The sequence below is a fragment of the Schistocerca piceifrons genome, chromosome 5 (genome assembly GCF_021461385.2).
Source record: "Schistocerca piceifrons isolate TAMUIC-IGC-003096 chromosome 5, iqSchPice1.1, whole genome shotgun sequence".
NCBI classification, from domain to species: domain Eukaryota; kingdom Metazoa; phylum Arthropoda; class Insecta; order Orthoptera; family Acrididae; genus Schistocerca; species Schistocerca piceifrons.
The window spans coordinates 150,119,271-150,138,722 of NC_060142.1; the positions used below are offsets into that span (position 1 = coordinate 150,119,271).

The 19,452-nt window shown below is 43.2% G+C and overlaps 1 protein-coding gene across 1 annotated transcript in view; it reads right to left on the minus strand.

Annotated features, from left to right (window-relative positions):
* LOC124798306 (neural-cadherin-like) overlaps positions 1-19,452 on the minus strand; it is a 446,838-nt gene that overhangs the window by 331,775 nt on the left and 95,611 nt on the right. The window lies entirely within an intron of this gene.

Below are 19,452 nucleotides of genomic sequence, written 5' to 3' on the forward strand. Positions count from 1 at the left end.
GGCGGTCGGATGGTTCCGGTAGGCCACTCGTGGCCTGATCACGGAGTGCTTTACTCTTCTTCAGACGACATACACTCATGAGCAATTGAGTTACAGGCATCTGCTGAGTCGGAGAGAGATCAGATCGCTCTGCACGTCACGTACTGTAGTATCATTAAGCCCTGTGCTGGCTGTCGGGGCGACAGTGGAGCGCGGGATGGGTAAGAGACGCACAGCGGCCAGGTCGTGTCTGCCTATCTCAGAGATCGTACATAATGAGCGGGTAGAGAAGCGTTTCAAGTACTCAGTTGGCCTTCCGGAACCAGGTTTTTCGTGGTTTGCCGAAATCAGTTAATCTGACTACGGAGATGCATGAAAAATGACACGGACGACTTCGTTCCTCTATCTCGTCTTGGCCGAGCTTGTTGTTTGCCTGCAAAAAATATAGTCTTAGAAAGTACGAGGGTCCAACAGAAATGCACACTATTTTTGTAAAAATACAGTTTTCATTCTGCATTTGCGAAAGTTTTACAGTGTGTAGATACATCCTTCCCGCTTCTTTTCAAACTTAGATCAACCTGTTCCCGTGAGTGGCGCCGTCACAGCATGTCTTCAAGATAGCTGCTACACTTGACGTTCGTCAGAAGCAACGTGCTGTCATAGAATTCCTGTGCTGTGAAAACGAGACAGAGGGAAACATCAACGAGAAGTTGAAAAAGCTGTATGGAGATGCTGCTGTCGATCGCAGTACAGTTAGTCGGTGGGCAAGCAGGTTACGTAATGAAAGCGGGCACGGCAATATTGAGGACTGTCCTCGCAGAGCCGGCCGGTGTGGCCGTGCGGTTCTAGGTGCTTCAGTCTGGAACCGCGTGACCGCTACGGTCGCAGGTTCGAATCCCGCCTCGGGCATGGATGTGTGTGATGTCCTTAGGTTAGTTAGGTTTAAGTAGTTCTAAGTTCTAGGGGACTGATGACCTCAGAAGTTAAGTCCCATTGTGCTTAGAGCCATTTGAACCCATTTGTCCTCGCAGTGGCAGGCCTCGTACTGAACGCACTCCTGACAATGTGCAGAGAGTTAACGAATTGGTGACTGCTGACAGGCGCATCACAGAGAACGAATTGTCACGCTACGTTGGGATATGGGAAGAAAGTGTTTGCAGAATACTGAAAGTGTTGGCGTTAAAAAAGGTTTGTGCCAGGTGGGTTCCCAAGATGTTAACAGTGGGTCACAAAGAAACAAGAAAAACGGTATGCAGCGAACGTTTGGAACAGTACGAGAATGGTGGAGATGAATTCCTTGGAAGAATTGTGACAGGTGATGAAACAGGGCTCCATCATTTTTCATCAGAGACGAAGAGGCAATCAATGGAGTGGCATCATGCAAATTCACTCAAGGAAAAAAAAAAAAAAATCAAAACCACACCCTCTGCTGGGAAAGTTATGGCTACGGTGTTTTTCGATTCCGAAGGACTCTTGCTTGTGGACATCACGCCAAGTGGAACCACCATAAATTCTGATGCTTATGCGACGACACTGAAGAAACTTCGAGCTCGATTGAGTCGTGTTCGACCACATCGGCAAAAGCAGGATGTTTTGCTGTTGCATGGCAATGCACGGCCACATGTCAGTCAAAAAACCATGGAAGCAATCACAAAACTCGGATGGACAACACTGAAACACCTGCCTTACAGTCCTGACCTGGCTCCATGTGACTATCATCTCTTTGGGAAACTGAAAGACTCTCTTCGTGGAACAAGGTTTGAAGATGATGACTCCCTTGTGCACGCTGCCAAACAGTGGCTCCAACAGGTTGGTCCAGAATTTTACCGTTGCGCATATACAGGCGCTGGTTCCAAGATGGCGTAAGGCAGTTGAGAGGGATGGAAATTATGTGGAGAAATCAAAATATTGTTCCTAAAGGATGTATCTATACACTGTAAAACCTTCAAACATGTAGAATAAAAGATGGATTTTAAAAAAATAGTGTGTATTTCTTCTTTAAAGAGACCTTTGGAGATAAGAGAACCACTTGCATGAACATCAAGAGCTCAGGTGGAAACCCAGTTCTAAGCAAAGAAGGGAAAGCAGAAAGGTGGAAGGAGTATATAGAGGGTCTATACAAGGGCGATTTACTTGAGGACAATATTATGGAAATGGAAGAGGATGTAGATTAAGATGAAATGGGAGATACGATACTGCGTGAAGAGTTTGACAGAGCACTCAAAGACCTGAGTCGAAACAAGGCCCCGGGAGTAGACAACATTCCATTGGAACTACTGACGGCCTTGGGAGAGCCAGTCCTGACAAAACTCTACCATCTGGTGAGCAAGACGTATGAAACAGGCGAAATACCCTCAGACTTCAAGAAGAATATAATAATTCCAATCCCAAAGAAAGCAGGTGTTGACAGATGTGAAAATTACCGAACAATCAGTTTAATAAGCCACAGCTGCAAAATACTAACACGAATTCTTTACAGACGAATGAAAAAACTGGTAGAAGCCGACCTCGGGGAAGATCAGTTTGGATTCCGTAGAAATGTTGGAACACGTGAGGCAATACTGACCCTACGACTTATCTTAGAAGCTAGATTAAGGAAATGCAAACCTACGTTTCTAGCATTTGTAGACTTAGAGAAAGCTTTTGACAATGTTGACTGGAATACTCTCTTTCAAATTCTAAAGGTGGCAGGGGTAAAATACAGGGAGCGAAAGGCTATTTACAATTTCTACAGAAACCAGATGGCAGTTATAAGAGTCGAGGAACATGGAAGCTGTGATTGGGAAGGGAGTGAGACAGGGTTGTAGCCTTTCCCCCATGCTATTCAATCTGTATATTGAGGAAGCAGTAAAGGAAACAAAAGTTCGGAATAGGTATTAAAATCCATGGAGAAGAAATAAAAACTTTGAGGTTCGCCGATGACATTGTAATTCTGACAGAGACAGCAAAGGACTTGGAAGAGCAGTTGAATGGAATGGACAGTGTCTTGAAAGGAGGATATAAGATGAACATCAACAAAAGGAAAACGAGGATAATGGAATGTAGTTGGATTAAGTCGGGTGATGGTGAGGGAATTAGATTAGGAAATGAGACACTTAAAGTAGTAAAGGAGTTTTGCTATTTGGGGAGCAAAATAACTGATGATGGTCGAAGTAGAGAGGATATCAAATGTAGACTGGCAATGGCAAGGAAAGCGTTTCTGAAGAAGAGAAATTTGTTAACATCGAGTATAGATTTAAGTGTCAGGAAGTCATTTCTGAAAAGTATTTGTATGGAGTGTAGCCATGTATGGAAGTGAAACATGGACGATAAATAGTTTGGACAAGAAGAGAATAGAAGCTTTCGAAATGTGGTGCTACAAAAGAATGCTGAATATTAGATGGGTAGATCACATAAGGAATGAGGAAGTATTGAATAGGATTGGGGAGAAGAGAAGTTTGTGGCACAACTTGACCAGAAGAAGGGATCGGTTGGTGGGACATGTTCTGAGGCATCAAGGGATCACCAATTTAGTATTGGAGGGCAGCGTAGAGGGTAAAAATCGTAGAGGGAGACCAAGAGATTAATACACTAAGCAATTTCAGAAGGATGTAGGTTGCAGTAGGTACTGGGAGATGAAGAAGCTTGCACAGGATAGAGTAGCATAGAGAGCTGCATCAAACCAGTCTCAGGACTGAAGACCACAACAACAACATTTCTTTTGGAGTGATCCTCGTAGTATGTCCGAGGCTCCGGCCCTCTTGGGCAGCAAACGCACAGTGCAGTGTCGCCATTAGGACTGCGGGAGGCGCTTAAGCAGGGGAAGGCACGCGCGCGCGCCCGCGAGGGCCACAGTAATACCACCCCAGGCGCCAGCGCCGGAGATAAGGCAGCAAAAAGCTCGCCCTGACTCTGCGCCGGATAACACTTGCAAGAAACCCGCCGGCTTACCTCCCAGGGCACATCCGCAGATTACTCCAGGGGACCACTGCAGCCAGCAGGCGGCACAGCGCGCAGAAGTGGCCTGCATACACACACAGAACGTGTCACTTCGTGGCGCAGTACGAAAGTTGCACTACAGACTCAGAGGAATCCCTGTGTTCATTACAGGAGCTCCTTGGGTGTTACCTCCCCGTCCAAGAACAACCTGTAGGTTCGGAGGAGCGCTGTCGTAATACGCCGCTAGCCACACCAGAAAGGAAATAACTAAATTTTTATTTATCGTCTTTTCGTTCTTGAGGCTCCTCTTCCGCAGCTGGGGTTTTGTGGGCTACAGACCAAACGCATTTCGCTTTACGTAAAACTATCATCAGTGGTCAATTTATTTTTGCTCCTTATGCCAAAGAAAGCAGGTGTTGACAGACGTGAAAATTACCGAACTATCAGTTTAATAAGCCACGGCTGCAAAATACTAACACGAATTCTTTACAGACGAATGAAAAACTGGTAGAAGCCGACCTCGGGGAAGATCAGTTTGGATTCCGTAGAAATGTTGGAACCCGTGAGGCAATACCGACCCTACAGCTTATCTTAGATTAAGGAAAGGCAAACCTATGTTTCTAGCATCTGTAGACTTAGAGAAAGCTTTTGACAATGTTGACTCGAATTCTCTGTTTCAAATTCTGAATGTGGCAGGGGTAAAATACAGGGAGCGAAAGGCTATTTACAATTTCTACAGAAAGCAGCTGGCTGTTGTAAGAGTCGAGGGACATGAAAGGGAGCAGTGGTTGGGAAGGGAGTGAGACAGGGTTGTAGCCTCTCCCCCATGCTATTCAATCTGTATATTGAGCAAGCAGTAAAGGAAACAAAAGAAAAATTCGGAGTAGGAATTAAAATCCATGGAGAAGAAATAAAAACTTTGAGGTTTGCCGATGAAATTGTAATTCTGTCACAGACAGCAAAGGACCTGGAAGAGCAGCTGAACAGAATGGACAGTGTCTTGAAAGGAGGATATAAGATGAACATCAACAAAAGGAAAACCAGGATAATGGAATGTAGTCAAATTAAGTCGGGTGATGCTGAGGGAATTAGATTAGGAAATGAGACACTTAAACTAGTAAAGGAGTTTTGCTATTTGGGGAGCAAAGTAACTGATGATGGTCGAAGTAGAGAGGATATCAAATGTAGACTGGCAATGGCAAGGAAAGCGTTTCTGAAGAAGAGAAATTTGTTAACATCGAGTATAGATTTAAGTGTCAGGAAGTCGTTTCTGAAAGTATTTGTATGGAGTGTAGCCATGTATGGAAGTGAAACGTGGACGATAAATAGTTTGGACAAGAAGAGAATAGAAGCTTTCGAAATGTGGTGCTACAGAAGAATGCTGAAGATTAGATGGGTAGATCACATAACTAATGAGGAGGTATTGAATAGAATTGGGGAGAAGAGAAATTTGTGGGACAACTTGACTAGAAGAAGGGATCGGTTGGTAGGACATATTCTGAGGCATCAAGGGATCACCAATTTAGTACTGGAGGGCAGCATGGAGCGTAAAAATCGTAGAGGGAGACCAAGAGATACACTAAACAGATTCAGAAGGATGTAGGTTGCTGTAGGTAGTAGGTACTGGGTGATGAAGAAGCTTGCTCACGATGGAGTAGCATGGAGAACTGCTTCAAACCAGTCTCTCGATTGAAGACCACGACAACATTTTTCCCATGCGTACCCCAACAAGCAGGCGTCCGTCTTTCAACACACTTCACTGGCCCTTTCCTGACTCAAGCTACATGAACTGGGGATATCGGTATTTTAGTTCTGAATAACCGGTATATTTCGATATTTGTTTGGCCCCCGTTATAATAAACGTATTTTATTTTTTACTAATAACTAAATAAAAAACCGAAATATCAATTAGCCATAGCAGCAGTGGTAAGGTTTTACGTTTTTAAATAAAGCTTTTTTAAAAGAAAAGTAATCTCTAATCGTAAAATTTTCATTGCTCTGAAATATTACAGAAAATGAGAAAATCAGTTCTGTTTTAATAACAATGCCAACAAAAGAGAACAAACATACGGCATCAGAACTGGAGCACTCCTGAGACAATGACGTTCCTGTTGTGTGTCGTACACACGTGGGTGTAGTCAGCAAGACTTGCCCCCACATCGTCTATGCTATAGTTTCCCGCTGTCATCGCCTGATCTCCTTTGTAATGCAGAATACACCAGCTATAGTATAGAAATATTTTTATGAAGTGACGTAGCAATGAAGTTCAATGCTTCTTTTGCTTTAGAAGATTAAAGATTTGTCCAAAGAGTGGTAACATCCCCTATAACAAAATGGTTTTTCAGCAGAATTTCAAAAAATTAGAATCAATACGAGAATGCTGGTGATCTTTTGTAGTATTCAACCACTTATCAGTTTTCGTGAAAAGCAGTCAACGGTGGATGGACTAAGTTTTCTTTTATATGTCTATTTAATTTAATATTTGTTTCAATTTATCTTGAAAATCAAAGACAGAGAATTTTTCAATTTATTCGATTTCTGTTTATTACAGGAGATAATAGGAATAAAAAGCCGAAAATCGGTTATTTCAGAAACAGGTTTTTTAATGGTGTTAATATTAGGTTAAACTCGCGTGGAAAAAGCCGATATAATTGAAAATCGGTTGTTTCAGCGATTACCGCCATCCCTAAGGTGAACTGACTGTACGATCCCACACCGTCGACCGAACAATGTGTCTGTCATCTCTGGCACTAGTCACGTGGTGTCGCTGGGATCCTGCGTGGCGTTGAATATGAACTTTCTTAAGCCAATGATCCTGTATTAGCTTGACAGTCGTGTGAACCAGATAAACGCGAACAGTAATATCACAGAACGATAAACCACACTCTCTATAGGCGACGATCCTGCCGCTGTCATACACTCCTGGAAATTGAAATAAGAACACCGTGAATTCATTGTCCCAGGAAGGGGAAACTTTATTGACACATTCCTGAGGTCAGATACATCACATGATCACACTGACAGAACCACAGGCACATAGACACAGGCAACAGAGCATGCACAATGTCGGCACTAGTACAGTGTATATCCACCTTTCGCAGCAATGCAGGCTGCTATTCTCCCATGGAGACGATCGTAGAGATGCTGGATGTAGTCCTGTGGAACGGCTTGCCATGCCATTTCCACCTGGCGCCTCAGTTGGACCAGCGTTCGTGCTGGACGTGCAGACCGCGTGAGACGACGCATCATCCAGTCCCAAACATGCTCAATGGGGGACAGATCCGGAGATCTTGCTGGCCAGGGTAGTTGACTTACACCTTCTAGAGCACGTTGGGTGGCACGGGATACATGCGGACGTGCATTGTCCTGTTGGAACAGCAAGTTCCCTTGCCGGTCTAGGAATGGTAGAACGATGGGTTCGATGACGGTTTGGATGTACCGTGCACTATTCAGTGTCCCCTCGACGATCACCAGTGGTGTACGGCCAGTGTAGGAGATCGCTCCCCACACCATGATGCCGGGTGTTGGCCCTGTGTGCCTCGGTCGTATGCAGTCCTGATTGTGGCGCTCACCTGCACGGCGCCAAACACGCATACGACCATCATTGGCACCAAGGCAGAAGCGACTCTCATCGCTGAAGACGACACGTCTCCATTCGTCCCTCCATTCACGCCTGTCGCGACACCACTGGAGGCGGGCTGCACGATGTTGGGACGTGAGCGGAAGACGGCCTAACGGTGTGCGGGACCGTAGCCCAGCTTCATGGAGACGGTTGCGAATGGTCCTCGCCGATACCCCAGGAGCAACAGTGTCCCTAATTTGCTGGGAAGTGGCGGTGCGGTCCCCTACGGCACTGCGTAGGATCCTACGGTCTTGGCGTGTATCCGTGCGTCGCTGCGGTCCGGTCCCAGGTCGACGGGCACGTGCACCTTCCGCCGACCACTGGCGACAACATCGATGTACTGTGGAGACCTCACGCCCCACGTGTTGAGCAATTCGGTGGTACGTCCACCCGGCCTCCCGCATGCCCACTATACGCCCTCGCTCAAAGTCCGTCAACTGCACATACGGTTCACGTCCACGCTGTCGCGGCATGCTACCAGTGTTAAAGACTGCGATGGAGCTCCGTATGCCACGGCAAACTGGCTGACACTGACGGCGGCGGTGCACAAATGCTGCGCAGCTAGCGCCATTCGACGGCCAACACCGCGGTTCCTGGTGTGTCCGCTGTGCCGTGCGTGTGATCATTGCTTGTACAGCCCTCTCGCAGTGTCCGGAGCAAGTATGGTGGGTCTGACACACCGGTGTCAATGTGTTCTTTTTTCCATTTCCAGGAGTGTATTTACGAAACGTACTGGTAGAAGTTTTGCTTCCTACAAGACGCACAATACAACGATCTCATAAAATACCAACATTCAAGTGCGCTTTTTGAATAAGAAACCATTCACATGATCTTTCCTTACCTGCAGAACATAAATGGCATTACTTTTACCTATATTCTGCACGTGCAGTGAAAGGATAATCATTTGCAAACACACGGTATAAGTGAAGACACTTGTATATGGGTACCTTAATACGTACTCACCTCAGTGTATTGCCTTTTTTTTTTCTCTCTGCATCGATCAGTCTTCTCACAAACACATCACAAAGTGTGGACCTGATGTTTTCACCACAGCCGTAACTGCACAACTAAGACGTCCACGCCTATGAGTATATACTAACCGTTTTGCCGCCACACTTCATCATCTGACCTGCTGCCCCGTGGAAAATAAGCATTCATGGCTAGCTCTTGCGACATGTACTTGGGGGGTACTAACCAACTTAAAAACATACTACTCCTAATACCTATAATTATTAGTCTGCAAATGAAGTATTTACAGATGTAATGTTGTTCAGTACACTTCCTCATCACCAATAAAAATATTTGCATTTATATCCCCAACGCCCTTTATAAGCAGGTAGGGGAAAACAATGGCCAAAGATCTGTCCAGTATTTTAACCATTGTGCCAGCTCGCTTGTATAGACCAGTAGAGTGCTTCACTTATTATACTGTATATTCTTGCATAGACGTATAAAGAAAAGAAGAAAATATAATTTGCAATGAGCTCATCTACTAATTCAGAGAAATGGCCAAATAAGGACTTCTTTATTCTTTTTGTCAAATGAAAAATGTGGAGATAGTTATTTTTATTATTTCCAGGTGAGTATGCTACCTATAAGTACTAATCAAGGACTCTAGTTAACGTCACAATACATCAATTCGTAAATGCATTAAGAGACAAGATGAGGAATGTTGTATTTATCTGAAGAATGAAAAAAAGATGAGAAGTGTTTGTACTATTTACAAACGACTACGTAATTTACACGTAGAGATCATGATTCTATTAAACGCCACAACACACCCTTCAGTGAATGTTGCAAGTCAGTGGCAGGTGAGTGGAGAAAACGTATTTTCTAATATTCTATTTTTTCGAAAGCTTTAATTCTGTAGAAGATAATTGTAAAAATATATATAAAATATAAAATAAACCAGAGTTTAATTATGCACACGTTAATTTCAATTTATATTATATTGAAAATGAATTGAGTACCCACTATTGCCCTGTCATTCTTACCCCATTTTACAAAAACATGAAGTTATAGGGAAATGAATACGTGTACGTTTAATTAATGTACTTGTACACAGTTCTAATCGTTCTGTTCCATTACACTTTGGCTGAAATGCCTACACTGTCAGTGATTTTGCAAGCCACTCATGTAACTGTTGGTGGCCTTTGATTAATTTTAAAAGGGACCCCCGTCACCCTCCATAGGTTACTATGAGTGCCTTATCACTACATTATTTTTCCAGATAGTACATCAATTGCGTACAATGCGATTTTTTCAGGTGATCCAGTTGCGTTATTTTCACCTGTCACCCCTACTGATCCTCAAGCCTAACTCACACTCTAAGATCCTTTTTTCAGATAACAACTCGTATAAATATCAGGTTTGGCTGAAATTTTTCCAGTCGTTCCAGACTTTTCACGCTACCTCTAATCATGATAAGTGTGTTTTACTGCAATTGTATTTTTATCCACATGAGTACCAAGTACAGTTAAAACTGTTTCCGGATTTTTTAAACTTCAAATGAAAACAACCACTTAAATTTTTCTAATGTCTACGTCTAGTGAGTGTCTTCACAAGGACGCAGTTTTCCTTCGTCTGTTAATTCAATAAAGAACTCAAGTTTAACAAATTTAAATTTTCTGTACCTACAGTCGCATATGAAATAAATGTGTTTTTTTAATATATGAACGAAACATTCGAGCGAGGTCGCCAGCGGAAATAGCTAACAAAGCCATCTTTTTCGCTCAGCGCCGACAACTGGCGCGGTATCAGACATGTCAGGCCAAAGCTTCGTAAACTGACGAAACATCAATCATGTTGCAGTTTCAATTAATTTCAAAGGTATGGCTTCGTGTAAAAACAAGCCCTTTTTTGGAAAATAATAATTTCATAGCAGACTCAATCTCACATGGTTGCCGTCGGTCCTTTTTTCGTGTTAAATTTTTCATCTAATGATATTTTACTCATCACATCGCCAGCGTAATACAATGAGATGAGTGTTCTACGAATCGTGTATATTCTGGTGTTGTTTATTACCTCTTTTCGAATTGTATTTATGAGGACAGAGATGGAGAAACAGGACAACATTCATGAGACTTAACAGTAATAATATGGTTATAGCTCCTGCTCAAACGGATGTGGTTTTTAGGCGGTTTTCCACATCCCGCTAGGTGAATACCGGGCTGGTCCCCACGTGTCGCAGACATTTGAAACACGTTCGCACTATTTCACGATCTCCACTACACACAGACAGCTGGGGTACACTAATTCTGTCCTGGGGGGTACGGGGTGGCGGCAGGAAGGGCATCCGGCCACCCCTTACAATTAACATGCCAAATCCGTTTAACCATGACCGACCCTGCGTACCCGCGGGACAAGGCGCAAGCGATAGAAAGCTCCTGCTAAAATGGGAAGTGAAAGAAGAGCTGTAATGGCAACAGATTGCAGACCGCCTCTCTTGCAATGCCTGCCACCAGAGTTGACTAAGCATGTAAGTGACGCTTTCGCGTTTGTTGAATCAATCTCTAACGAAATGTGCTGCTCTTCTTTGTACCTTTTCTGTTTTCTCTTCAACCCCATCTGGTACAGATCCCAAAGTGTCGAGCAATACTCAACCAGTGATTTGTAAGCCTCTTGTGATGGTTTACATAAAAAAATGGACACATGTGTCTATGACGTATCCAACGGTTATACACGTGTTATAAGATCGTTTGTCAACTCGTACCGTACAAATCCAGAACAGATATTCCAAATATTAAAACATTTTATTGAATAACGGCAGTAACATTTTTGGTGCTTTTCCTCAATTCGTTTGGTGCCAATCTTAGAGAGCGTTACCAACTTTGAACCAGCATCTGTCGCTCTATGCTGTGCATCGTCTTGCTTATTGGCGGTCGAGCCAAACCATGCTACATTAATTCCAGAATCATTTACGTCGCAAAACAGCGTTCAACCATTAGTAAACGCATTTTCTGCTCGCCATTTCTTGCACTTTGTAACTGAACTTTGTGTCCTCGCGTTTCTCCATCGCAGTTGACAAGATATTTTACTCTAAATAAGATCGACTGGTCGCAGCGAACAAATCTTCGGATTAGAGTATCCGACGCGTCATGGCCTTTCTTCATGCTCATGCACGTTGCTAATTAGAAATTATCAGTTCATCCGACTTTTTAAACACGCATTGTACCTTGCTGGAAAACTGACGAAGCATAATGTTTCTGTCTTCCCCTATTGAGTAAAATTACATTTTACGCTGATCATCAACCTTTTCCTAAAATGTGAATTACGTCGCTCACATTTGTGAATAAAGATACATAGCTCTCAGACCAGAACTATTTGGAAAGCCAGCCGCTTAAAATGTCAATGTACTACCAGTTTCACTCGACGTACGAATCTTAAACAAAACATTTTTTTTTTTAACGGGGCCTGGTTGAATAGATACACATTGCGTATTACCAGCCATCCCGCTATGCAACCTTCCGCTTGTTTATACTACCGTAATTTCCGTTATCTAAGAAGATGCAAAAAGAATACGTTGCTGCCCCAGGGAAATTGCTGCGATGCAGTGAACAAGCATCTGCCGAAAGCTGTATCGCATTCTGCTTATCGGAAAACGATTGCGCCACGCTGAAGAACGGATGCAAAGCGATATCTAAACGCGACTGCTGTATTTTTTTCCCTCCTTTCTGTCCTAGCATTCCCCACCCGTAATTGCAATGACTCTGCTGGAGCGATACCTCCCCTCATTTATGATATTTTCTTACTCGTTATGAGCTTTCGATACGTAATAACGTAGCTCAATATTGTAATTATAAGGGTTCTTCCTGTGTTGCACCTATATGTGTGTTATCAAAAACACAGGTGTAGAAAACCTGAATTGTACAACACTTTATATACAGGGTGTAACAGGATGATATAAGTATTTACGTTATTTGCAGATTAATAATTACAGCTATTACAAGACTTATGTTTTTAGGTTGGTTAGTACCTCAAAGTATTAGACCGAGCCATTAATGCTTACTTTTCCTGAGCTGCAGGCCAGCTGTTGAAGTATGGAAGCAAAACGGCTAGTCTATACCGACAGGTGTAGTCCACTTAGTGGTGCAGTTACGACCATGCATAGAACATCATGTAGTAAATTAAGTGACATGTTTGCAAGAAGACTGTTCAAAACAGCAAAAAACAACCAACACACACGTGTTTATATATTAAGGTAGCATATATAAATACATCTGAACTTATACCTACACTACTGGCCATTAAAATTGCTACACCACGAAGATGACGTGCTACCGACGCGAAATTTAACCGACAGGAAGAAGATGCTCTGATATGCAAATAATAAGCTTTTCAGAGCATTCACATAAGGTTGGCGCCGGTGGTGACACCTACATCGTGCTGACAAGAGGAAAGTTTCCAACCGATTTCTCATACACTAACAGCAGTTGACCGGCGTTGCCTGGTGAAACGTTGTTGTGATGCCTCGTGTAAGAAGGAGAAATGCGTACCATCACGTTTCCGACTTTGGTAATGGTCAGATTGTAGCCTACCGCGATTGCGGTTTATCGTATCGCGACATTGCTGCTTGCGTTGGTCGAGATCCAATGACTGTTAGCAGAATATGGAATCGGTGGGTTCAGGAGGGTAATACGGAACGCCGTGCTGGATCCCAACGGCCTCGTATCATTAGCAGTCAAGATGACAGGCATCTTATCCACATGGCTGTAACGGATCGTGCAGCCACGTCTCGATCCCTGAGTCAACAGATGGGGACGTTTGCAAGACAACAACCATACGCACCAACAGTTCGACGACGTTTGCAGCAGCGTGGACTATCAGCTCGGAGACCATGGCTGTGGTTACCATTGACGCTGCATCACAGATAGGAGCGCCTGCGATGGTGTACTCAACGGCGAACCTGGGTGCACGAATGGCAAAGCCGCGCGGGATTAGCCGAGCGGTCTTAGGAGGTGCAGTCGTGGACTGTGCGGCTGGTTCCGGCGGAGGTTCGAGTCCTCCCTCGGGAATGGGTGTGTGTGTTTGTCCTTAGGATGATTTAGGTTAAGTAGTGTGTAAGCTTAGGGACTCATGACGTGAGCAGTTAAGTCCCATAAGATTTCACACACATTTGAACATTTTGAACGAATGGCAAAACGTCATTTCATTATGGTCGCATCCGTGTTTGGCGACATCGCGGTGAACGCACATTTGAAGCGTGTATTCGTCATCGCCATACTGGCGTATCACCCGGCGTGATGGTATGGGGTGCCATTGGTTACACGTCTCGGTCACCTCTTGTTCGCATTGACGGCATTTTGAACAGTGAAAGTTACATTTCAGATGTTTTACGACCCGTTGCTCTACCCTTCATTCGATCCCTGCAAAAGCCTACATTTCAGCAGCATAATGCACAACCGCATGTTGCAGGTCCTTTACGGGCCTTTCTGGATACAGAAAATGTTCGACTGCTGCCCTGGCCAGCACATTCTCCAGGTCTCTCAACAACTGAAAACGTCTGGTTAATGGTGGCCGAACAACTGGCTCGTCACCATACGCCAGTCACTACTCTTGATGAACTGTGGTATCGAGTTGAAGCTGCATGGGCAGCTGTACCTGTACACGCCATCCAAGCTCTGTTTGACTAAATGCCCAGGCGTATCAAGGCTGTTATTACGGCCAGAGGTGGTTGTTCTGGGTACTGATTTCTCAGGATCTATGCACCCAAATTGCGTGAAAATGTAAACACATGTCAGTTCTAGTATAATATATTTGTCCAATGAATTTCTTCTTGGTGGAGCAATTTTAATGGCCAGTAGTGTATTACACCTTGTATCGTTCCATTAGTCTGCAATACTACACCACAGCCTGCATTTTTAGGGAATCCACAAAAGAATGATTCACAGCCAGTCGAATAGTAAACAGCACTTTATCAGCCAGATAGATTCAGTAATGGAATTTGTCTGAAGCCTCACTCTGGGCGCCAATTACGAATGTGTAGTGATGTATTAAGTTGGGAAGGAGTTAATTAATAAATAAACCCATCATTTATTATTAATTGCTAATGGTGCATTCTAGTGAGTTATTTTGTTTTTAATAACTGTGATGTGCATTAATTAACAGATAAACTTGGGGCCCAACTAAATCCACCACCAAGAGATTAAAAAAGAATACACCGGCAATTCACATGCGGGGAGGGGGGTGGGAGGTGGCTTCGCTAATTTTGAACCACAATGCTCGTACTTCGCATGCGTGCAAGGCATTTCAGGACGCGACAGTCACCTACCGTTGCAGATGAAATCCTAGGGCAAAGTGAGTAGCAAACAAAAATCCCTAAAACAGATTAATATCTCGCTCAGTGAATTAACACGGCTCCGAATAGCGCATTTAATTAAGTCTGTGCACGATATTAGATAAGACCTGTGAACTTCCACCCCCGATTCTTTAAGGAATCGAACTAGCACGAACGAAAAAATTCAAATGTCTGGTTACTTTAATTAGTTTACGTTTAAATATTTCCCTTTAAGCGTGTAAGCGAGGAAGAAAGTTGAGAAAAAGTTTGAAATTATGTTTCAAGTTAGCTGGCCGTCGCTAAGTACTCTCATTATCGAACACTGGGTTAGTACAGTATGCGTAATTTCCGCTGTGTTTCAAATAAAAGCACAAAAGCTAGTTTTTCACGCATGTCAATGCTTATAATGTCGTATCTCCTGAACTATGCGTCGTACAATGATAGAATACTTGTGGATACTGTCTGGGAAATGCATTGTGAATAGCGCAAGTAGTGAGGAAGTGATAAATTAAAACGTCATGCTCGATGCAGCAGTTCTACTGCATGATCACTGACAACAAGTAAGTAATATTTTTTTTCCTTTCTCCATTTTGTGACGCGTGTCAGCGAGAAATATTTCGTAAGGTATAAAATTAGGTGTAAACCTTTTTGGTAGTCGCTAAGTGCTTTCATTCTCAAACACAAGATAAATATGAATACAGTCCGCGTATTTCCGCGCCCGTCAGTTACAGTGCCTCAAGACACGTACACAATTTTCTAACTGTAATACCTAACTTATTGCGTTAAATCTTTAACGAAAGACTACACACTACATCTCTTAACGAGTAGATTATGACAGCATTTTAGATTTTTAGATTCGGTAAATAATGACGCAGAATACTGAAAATCAAGCCATTACATAGGCAACTGCAACAGGCATCACCAACCATGAACCGGGTTAGCCGTTTAGTGCTCTTGAGGAAGCTTAGTAGGATGTCACAGAGCAGCAGTTTTATCAAACTGGCCCTATCGGCATTTGCCTGATGTGATATAGCTATAGATGGTGGAACGAGGATTTGAGTCCAGTATCTTACTATTGTGCCACCTCGTTCACCACCGTATATCTAAATGGAATCCTCCCCTACAGTGGAATCAGATATAGAAATAATTATGAAAAATCCGCCTCGATTGCACAAACTACTTGGTGTTTACCTAGGTTTCAGCGTGGGTAACCACGCTTTCTTCAGAACAAGTATAAAACAGCTTGCCTAAATGGTCTTAGTCAAAGGCTAAAATCAACACCTACAGCGGCAAGACCCCATAAACTTTTTTTATAAATACACGGTACATATGCACCAAGTCAATAAAATTACTTATCTCAACGCTGTGTGTGCTGCCTCGCCCCAGCCAACGTACGATGGTCACTGGTTCTCCACCGAACTTTATGGGGTCTTGCCGCTGTAGGTATTGATTTTAGCCTTTGACCATGCCGGAATGGACAGTGTCTTGAAAGGAGGATATAAGATGAACATCAACAAAAGTAAAACGAGGATAATGGAATGTAGTCAAATTAAGTCGGGTGATGCTAAGGGAATTAGATTAGGAAATGAGACACTTAAACTAGTAAAGGAGTTTTGCTATTTGGGGAGCAAAATAACTGATGATGGTCGAAGTAGAGAGGATATAAAATGTAGACTGGCAATGGCAAGGAAAGCGTTTCTGAAGAAGAGAAATTTGTTAACATCGAGTATAGATTTAAGTGTCAGGAATTCGTTTCTGAAAGTATTTGTATGGAGTGTAGCCATGTATGGAAGTGAAACGTGGATGATAAATAATTTGGACAAGTAGAGAATAGAAGCTTTCGAAATGTGGTGCTACAGAAGAATGCTGAAGATTAGATGGGTAGATCACATAACTAATGAGGAGGTATTGAATAGAATTGGGAAGAAGAGGAGTTTGTGGCACAACTTGACTAGAAGACGGGACCGGTTGATAGGACATGTTCTGAGGCATCAAGGGATCACAAATTTAGTATTGGAGGGCAGTGTGAAGGGTAAAAATCGTAGAGGGAGACCAAGAGATGAATACACTAAGCAGATTCAGAAGGATGTAGGATGCAGTAAGTACTGGGAGATGAAGAAGCTTGCACAGGTTAGAGTAGCATGGAGAGCTGCATCAAACCAGTCTCAGGACTGAAGACAACAACAACAACAACATGCCCATTTAGGCAAGCTGTTTTATATTTGTTCTGAAGAAGGCGTGGTTACCCTCGCTGAAACCTAGGTAAACACCAGGTAGTTCGTGCAATCGAGGCGGATTTTTCATAATTATTTCGATACTTACGATTGCTGACGCGCTGCAATGCTGAAAGTTCTTAAATCAGATATAGGATCATTAAAAAAGTCACGTCGGACGCTGAGAACAGAGGTTAAATAACTGATGATGTTGAGTGACAGGGTCATCCTGAAAAGGATCAGACCGCCGTCTAAACTACGCTTCCGTCACAGCCATCATGCCACTAAAACCATAGCATAATTAGCAGCGCATCAGCTGTACGTGGAGTGTAAGGCCAATCGTGATACCCAGGCTCCCAACCTCGGCGCTAAAGATCTGAAACGTCCTCGATAAATATATACCCTGCTGAGTGGCGCAGTGGTAAGACACTGGACTCGTATTCTGGAGGATGGCGCTTAAAAATCTTCGTCCAGCCATCCAGGTTTATGTTTTCTGAGAGTTTCCGAAATCACGTTAAGTCGGATGTTGGAACGGTTCCTTTGAAAGGGTACGGCGATTTACTTTCTCATTCTTCCTTAATTGCATCTTTTGCTTCATCTCCAATAATCTGGTCGTCGACGGTGTAACACCAACACTACATGTAATTCGTAATATTAAACTGTTTACAAAATTTGTTTTACACATGTTTAGTGTATACAACATGGAAATTATTGTATAGTTTACTGGCACATGTGTTGGGACGATAGTTGCAATTGCAACGACGGGCTAGGAAAAGCAGGAGGGTAGATCCCATTCAGTAAAGGAGGCAAAACCGCGCCTATGGAAAAATATAGTGGCTGCGAAGAGAGTGTGCACGAACTGAAAACAAAATAACTCTCACTCGTCAGCTATTGCGTTGTGCACATCCTGCCCTGGATACGAAGCTAAAATCTAGGTAGTAACACGGGGTCAGAGCCTCAGATGGATGCTGGGTCCGATTATACAGATGTGAAATGATCATTTAGACCTCCTTGTCATTGGAAATTCGAAGAGCCACGAGTGGGCTACGCAAATGCTGAGGCTATTTTTACGTAACACTCGCCCAAATTGATGCAGCGATTCGCATCGCCACTTCCAAAGAATGTAGTGTTTTCTATAGTATTTTGTCAATACAGTAGGAAGTTCGATTTACATATGCATAGAGGATGTCATTGACCCAAGTCAAGTTACATATGATAGGTTCACGGTCCGAATCCTAAAAATATCATAATTATAATGACAAACCGTCATATTTTCTTGAAAAGACTTGTCTCATCTTTACCGACAGTCAGTTGAAAAAGGTTCCAAATTTGGCTGTTGCGCAGTGTTGTGACAGAATCTGAATTTCATGAAGAGGTAACCACTAATCTAAAAATGTCTCAATGTCCTCAGTAATATCCAACAAACATTCATGATAAATGATTAAATAGTGTTTTGCATTTGATTGTTTACAACATTGTGCCAAGTGTGTGTTCATTTGCGTGTATTTGTGAGTATGGGTTCAAATGGTTCAAATGGCTCTATGGGACTTAACATCTGCGGTCATCAGTGCCCTAGTCTTAGAACTACTTAAACCTAACTAACCTAAGGACATCACACACATCCATGACCGAGGCAGGATTCCAACCAGCGACAGTAGCAGCAGCGCGGTTCCGAACTGAAGCGCCTAGAACCGCTCGGCCACAGCGGCCGGCTGTGAGTATGGGACATCTATGTAAAGAAAGTACGGCTGCAGATCAGTTTCCATGGATCCTTCATATGCTACCGGGAGAGCGGTGTGCTGACGACACGCCCCTCCTATTCGCATCCTCAGCTGGGGATGACACGGCGGTCGGATGGTCCCAATGGGCCACTTGTGGCCTGAAGACGGAATGCTTCATATGCTGCTCTACTCAAAGGTGCCCAGGTTATTTTCAAAGCCATTAATCCGTGGGGGTGTTTTTCTGGTTACTTTGTGTTTTACAGCAAAAAGCACAATCAACACTACGCTGAAAAGTTGGTTCAGTTGCTCTATCGTGAAATAATTACTGAAGAGACTTCCTTACTGAAATTCTGCGTTTAATTATGTTTCCTTGCCGATTGAAATGCATGACCGATTTCCAGTAGCGACCGTAATATTACCGTTCAGTAACTCATAACTACAGCATGTCTGACCTAACAAACACGATTTACAACGGGTATTTTTTACCCTGCGTTTCCGAGAGGAATACACAGCATAGTCTCTTTGCCAACACAATCCATTAGTAGCACGATCATGGTCAAAACTTAGTATACTTACAGCATACGATTTATAGGCCTATTTCAGTGTGGCCCATGGGCAGTGTATTTTCACTTGGTTGTTATAAAGTTTAGCGCGTATTTACGCCAATTGAACACATAAGTAAATATTCTTCACACATTATCATTACTTAAAAGTCAAAAACTA